General features: G+C 54.5%; 1 protein-coding gene across 1 annotated transcript in view; it reads right to left on the reverse strand.

Moving 5' to 3' along the window:
• GNG7 (G protein subunit gamma 7) overlaps positions 1-6698 on the reverse strand; it is a 106084-nt gene that overhangs the window by 31550 nt on the left and 67836 nt on the right. The window contains exon 2 of the mRNA XM_024740140.1: positions 1203-1239. The gene's annotated coding sequence lies outside the window, so the exon portion shown is untranslated. The remainder of the gene's footprint in view (positions 1-1202; positions 1240-6698) is intronic.

The raw sequence follows: 6698 nt of genomic DNA on the forward strand, positions 1-6698 counted from the left end.
CGGAACCGCGTGAGGACGCGTTTCTGCGGTTGCAAGCCCCCGAGTCGGTGGTACTTTGTGATGGCGGCCCTAGCGAGCGACTTCAGGGGATTCTGTCTCAGCCTCTGCTCTAGCCACCTCCACCTCGGACCCCCAAACCTCACAGCCGATCAAGCCCCGTGTCCTCGGGCCTCACACCCCACCCCCCTCCAGCTGTATGAAGCAGGTGTTCCGAGAGGCTCAGGGCCGAAGCAGTGAAGCCGGGGGTCCAGAGCGAAGCGCCCCCCGCCTCAAACCAGCTCTCCCTCCATGTTCTCAGCGAGCCCCACGAAGGGTCCCAAGAGAATCCCATTTCAGCCATACTCCCAACAACGTCCAGCCACCGAGAAAGGCTTCCCGATGCCCTTTCCTTCCCAGAGCGGTCACGGAACCCGTGGAAAGTAAACCACACGCGCTCAGACGAGCAGTGGGGCTGAGGAGAAGGTGGAAAGCGCCTGGCCTGAGAACGCGACCTGCTGAAACCTGTGGGATGCGGGCGCTGGGGGCAGGGAGTGACAGCTGCAGAGGGCGCATCGGGGAAGGTCCCAGATCCACGACCCGACTTGACACCTGAAGGAACGAGGACAGGAAGGGCAAGCGAAACCCAAAGCCCACAGGAGGAAGGAAATGACAGAGCCGGAGATAAATGAAACAGACCAGAGAAACCAGAGGGCGGCCTGAGAAACTGACACTGGTCCTTTGAGAAGAGGGGTGATCCTGGCCTTTAGCCAGACTGATGGGGAGAAAAAGGGGTAAGATGCCGGGGACCAGAGCCAAGCGTGACCACTGAGCTCCTGGAAGTGGGAAGGGCTGTAGGAGGGTGCTGGGGACCAAGGTTGCCAGCGGATTAGGTAATCTACACGAAACGGACCACTTCCTGGAAAGGCGCACATTTCCAACCTGCTGGACAGCCCCCTTCGCGAACGGCCGGCACCACGCTTGGGAAGTCACAGAGTGTTATTTCCTCTGCAGGGAGATGAAAGGAACCCGCCCAGACATGGCAGAGCCTCTCAGAGGTGGACCTGGGATTTGAACTCGGGTTTCCTGGCTGGGAGCCCGGAGCTCGTTTCACGGTGACACAATTCCCAGTGTGTCATGTGCGCACGACACACTCTGGTTTGTTTGTTCCTTTGCTCAAAAACAAGGGATTCCAAGCTCGTGAAGTAAGAGAAAACGCTACATACCTTTTTCAGTTTTTCCAAGAAGCAGCACTGTTTGACCCTGTTTAGAGAGAGAGAGAGGAAAAAAAAAAAATCACGGTTAAATATTTTTAACGTAATTAGCTCCAGCTTTTCTCAGAGAGATACTTGGCTGTCACCGAAAATGTGGCATTTGGTTTGGAACCCGCCGTGTCCTCCAGAGAAGGAATGGGGGTGCCTCTGGAGATTTCACTTTATTCTTTACAACCGATCCATTCAGGAGAGACAACTGTGTTTCTCTGGGGAGGGGGGAGTTGAGTTTTTGTCTGGAACTTGTATTATTCCATTTCAGGACACGGGGACCCCAAGCCTGGAAATGGAACCGAGCCTTGATGTGTCACGCTTGGGGTTTTTCCACGTCTGGTTTTCGGTTTTGATGGAAGCCACTTGCCGGGGCCAAAAAGGGAGAGGTGGAAAAAGCGATCTCGGGGCAAAGCAATTAACCCCGAGTGGAAGAGGTGACAGGTATACGGGGCCAGGAAGGCGAGGGATCTGAGGCTGGCTGCCTGGGGCCAGGAGGTCACCGGGAAAGTATGGAAGTCCCCGTGATCCGACCCCGGGGGCGGGGTGGGCTCTGGTACTTTGGAGCCGCTGGCCTTCCGGGGGATGGGACCCACTGCTCCAAGCGGAACCCTGGACGGAGTCCAGTCTCTGTCTGATGATTGATGCACACAGCAATGAGGGGCCCTGGGGCCGCCACGTCCAGCTGTCAGGGTGACCCTGAGGCTGGACGCCAGCCTCCACCCCACTCTCCATACTGCGGCGCCCGGGGAGGCACCCACCAAGGCCAGGAGGGAGAGGTGAGCGGTAACCCCGTCCCCTCCAGGTGGCCAGCACCAGCCTCTCATTTGTGGCTACGGAGGCCTGTCCTCTGCTGCGGGGCTACACGTCCTGCTCGGCCAGAAGGATGCCTCAGCCTGTGCTCCGGGGGCGGGGACCCCCGGCAGCTGCCGGGCCACTGACCACAGTTCACAAGCCAGCAGCTAGACCACCCTCGAGTTCTAGGCAGGCCCTTGCTTGGGGCCCATCCCACTGCGGGCTTGCTGTGGGGAGGTCAAGAGAAGCCCCTGCCCAGTGCAGGCCAGGCTTCCTGAGCTGCGGGGCCTGCCTCGGGCGAGGCTGTTTCCCTCCAGGTCCCCTTCGGTCTCGGAGAGCCGGCCCCTCTTCCTTCACAAACATTAGCTCCCTCCACAAACCTACAGGGTTTTTTCCACCTACACAAAGGGACATGCTGCTGCTGCCACTCCAGGGCCAGCGCCGAGGGCCACCGAGCCTTTCTCAGTGGCCCTGGGCCCCAGGGGGCTGGCATCAGAGACCACGGGGCGGGGGGGAAGACCCAGCCGAGTCTCAGCCACAGGAAGGAGATGGCTGGGGCAGCTTTCACTATTTCTTTTGGCCACACCGCGTGGCACGCGGGATCTTAGTTCCCTGACGAGGGATCGAACCTTCACCCCCTGCAGTGGAAGCTCGGAGTCCTAACCACTGGACCTCCAGGGAAGTCCCTGGGGCAGCTTTCTCTAAAGCAGGGCTTCTGCCCCCCGGCACTGTTGACATCAGGGCGTCCTGGGCACCGTGGGGTGTGAAGCAGTGTCCCTGACCCCACCCCCTCGATGCTAGCAGCCCCCCAGTCCCGATAGCCACAGATGTCCCCAGACAGGGCCCAGTGTCCTCTGAAGGCAGAGTCACCCCCAGGTGAGACCCCTGTCTTAAGGAAGTGCTGGGTGAGACACACAGACACAGAGTAAGGCATCTGGCAGGGGGCGCTCCTGCCCTGGTCCCTTGAGGCGGGGGAACCTCAGCTCCTGCTAAAGGTCAACACTGGGCTCCCGGGGCTTGGAGGGGGAGACACACCTTTGCTGGGCTGAGTGTGCTGGGGCACCGGGGTGTCGGGGCGCAAAGGCGGCACCTCAGCACCAGCCCATGCTCCCGGCGAGGGCTGGGCCCGCCTGCTGTGTGGATGCCAACAGGCCTGCGTGGGAACGGGCCACGGAAAGTGTTCTATAGGGTCAAGCCTCGATACCTTCGGATTCTGTACTTGGGAATTCACCTACTGGCTAGATTGTATTTGTAACCCCCAGATTGATACTTGGGGGTGGGTGTGTGCAGTCATTGGAGGACATAGGCAGAGCAGTGAAACATTCGAGTCACCCACAACCATCTTCCCAGCTGGAGTGGAACCGGGTGGTAACCAGGGTCCTTTTCACCATTTAGGGCTATGTTTTGGGCATTTTGGGGATTTTGGCGGGTGATTCTGCCTCTAAAATGGCCCCCCAGTGTAGAGTTGAAGTGCCGGCCAGCGTCCCAAGTGCAGGAGGGCGGTGTCGTACTCACGGGGACAGTACGTGTGTTAGATGAGCTTTGTTCAGGCCAGGGTTACAGCCCCGCCGTGAATGAATCAACAACTGCTATCAGACTAGGCGCCTTTAAACAGAAACGCACATCACACGAGTGTGAGTGGGAATCGGGCGTGACAATGGGGTGACGGAGGCTCATGAGATCCTGGCCCTGTGTGTCCCCAGGAGTGGTGGTGCGGTGTTCACTAATTCAGTGTTTGCGGCGACTTTATGGCCCATAACCACTGCCAATGACAAGAATCAACTCTATACATATTTTCTCTTCTTTATGACCATGAAAGGAACACAATTGCATTTTCCCAAATCTAGAAATCACATGAAATAACAAAAAATCATCCATAATCCCACCACCTGGATTTTTCACGGCATATACACATACCTGTCCATTTTTACAAATGCAGGTCCTACATGCCATTTGATCACCTTCCTTTACAATTTTTCTTAATTTGCTTACTATCTATCACATTGTGAGGGGAACCACTATTTTCCCATGCCGTCACAAATTCTTCTAACTGATTTTGGAATGATTTTAGACGGACAGAAAAGTGACAAAAACAGCACAGAGGGTTTGCACGTGCCCTCAGCCAGCTCCTCTTAAGGTCGGCATCTCATCGAAATGAAGAAATGGACCCAGGCGCCTTACTCTGAATTCAACTCCAGGCTTTACCTGGGTTTCGCCATTACTCCACCCCGCCAAACAATGTCTGTTCTGTTCCGGGGTCCTGTCCAGGATACTAATGCTACATTTACCAACAGGACCTTTGTGGATGTACCGCAATTTATGATCAGCAGTAGTACTATGTATATCTATTGTTGCCCATTATTGGATGTTTGGGTTGTTTCTGATTCTTTCCTCTTCTTAAATCATTGTACCATGAGAATCAATGCACATGAGGCAAATATCAAAGCACAGGGAATTCTGTGTGTGCCTCTCTCTTTTTTTTTTTTCCTGAGGATGAATTCTTTTTTTTTTTGCGGTACCCGCGTCCCCTGCATCGGCAGGCGGACTCTCAACCACTGCGTCACCAGGGAAGCCCCTGAGGATGAATTCTTATGTGTAAACCCTGAGTTTAAAGGTATAGAGGACTTGATCCACCTCCCAACTTGACCTTCAAAAAGATTGCAGGGCTTCCCTGGTGGCGCAGTGGTTGAGAGTCCGTCTGCCGATGCAGGGGACGCGGGTTCGTGATCACCCACTTACTCACTGCCTTGCCAGGCATGGGCACCAATCTATGGTTCTTGGATTCAGACACCTGTTATTGTCCCGCACTTTTTTTTTTTTTTTTTTTTGGCCATGCAGCACAGCTTGCAGGATCTTAGTTCCATGACCAGGGACTGAACCCGGGCCCTCGGCAGTGAAAGCGCAGAATCCGAACCACTGGACCACCAGGGAGTTCCTGCCACACTCTTTTATTAAAGTAGGACATGCCTACAGAAGAGTGTACAGTTTGCTCACATACAGACCATGCATTTAAAAAGTGTGTGCACCTGAGTCACCATGACCTGCATCAAGACGTAGAACATTTCCAAGACCCCCGAAGGCATCCCAGGGCCTCCTCCTGCAGTGAATCACTATTCCGATGGAATGATTTATTTTATTATCATCATTTTCATGATCATGACCGTCCTGACTTTCACTCGTGAGGATGGGAAAGAGGGTACAGATTCCGATTGCAGGATGAGCTGTTTAGGTGAGAAGAACTTCCTAGAAGATTTTAGAATGTTCTAGAAGACAGCCAGCCAGCATCTGCTCAGAGGGGGTGAGGAGTTGGTCTTTCTGGCCCAGCTGAGGTGCAGGGAGGGGATTTTAAGCGAGCTCTGGCCCTGGCTCGGGGTGTTGGTCTGGACGTCGGCCCACTGGCTCTCTGAACCCTGATGCCCTGTCTGTAACATGAGGACCCACGGCATCACTCTCGGGGTCACGGTGAGGATGAAACAAGACAAAGACGGTGCCTAGCACTGCAGGAGGTGCGAACTAAGGCAACGATGATAAAAATAACCCGACGGATATGACACGTGATACGTGGGCACACCTCGTTTTATCGCGCTTCACGGATATCGCGTTCTTTACAAATTGCAGGTTTGGGGCAACACGTTCCCACAAGGAATAAAGAGTGTGCTGAGTCCAAAGAAGCGGGTTTGGAGATGGAAGAATCTCCTCCTGGTGAGGAAGCTGGGGAGACTGTTGAAATGATAACAAAGGACTGAGGATAGGACATAGACTTAGTTGACAAAGGGTTTTAGGGCATTGACTCCAACTGTGAAGGAAGTTCTCCTGCGGATAAAATGCCATCAAACCGCATTGGACGCCATGGAGAAACCGTTCGTGAGAGGAAGAGGCCACCGATTCGGCAGACTTCATTCTTACCTTATTTTAAGAAATGGCCAAGGCCGCCCCGTCCACAGCATGGGGGCAGGACCTGCCACCAGCAAAAAGATTATGACTCGCTGAAGGCTCAGATGATGGTTAGCGGGTTTTTTTTTAGCAATAAAATATTTCTTTATTTTTAAATTTTCTGGCCGCATCACACGGCAGGTGGGATCTTAGTTCCCCGACCAGGGATGGAACCTGGGCCCCCTGCACTGAAAGCACGGAGTCTTAACCACTGGACCGTCAGGGAAGTCCCCAAAGTATTTTTTAACTGAACGAAACCCGAATTATTAGATGTAGCAGCTGTGGCTCCAGGATCAAGGGCTGAGTGGCCTGGGTCAAGCGGAAAGGCCTTGGGTCCTGGGGTCCCTGGCTCCCTAGGTCCCTTCTGATTTTATCCTCATTTCCTGGAGGGTGGAGCCTGGGTGGGGGGATGGGACTGGGCTGGGGTCATCACACTCGCTGAGTGTTTATTACGGGTCAGAAGTTGAATTTCCCTTCTTTCTCCTGAGAAAGGTGTTAACGGCTGCTTTGCAGACCCGGCTGGCAGGGTCCCTGGCGCTTCTGGAGACACATGCAGCTCCATGGCTCACCCATGAGACAGAGGGAGGAAAATTCCAGAACCCCTGACTCTGTGCTTTTTCATAAGCAAGGCCCTGCTTTACATGCAGGACACGGGGGAGGTCTTCACGTGTGTGTGTGTGTGTGTGTGTGTGTGTGTGTGTGTGTGTGTGTGTGTGTAGCTGGGGGTGGGGG

This window comes from Neophocaena asiaeorientalis, unplaced genomic scaffold (assembly GCF_003031525.2).
Source record: "Neophocaena asiaeorientalis asiaeorientalis breed wild unplaced genomic scaffold, Neophocaena_asiaeorientalis_V1.1 scaffold469, whole genome shotgun sequence".
Lineage (NCBI taxonomy): Eukaryota > Metazoa > Chordata > Mammalia > Artiodactyla > Phocoenidae > Neophocaena > Neophocaena asiaeorientalis.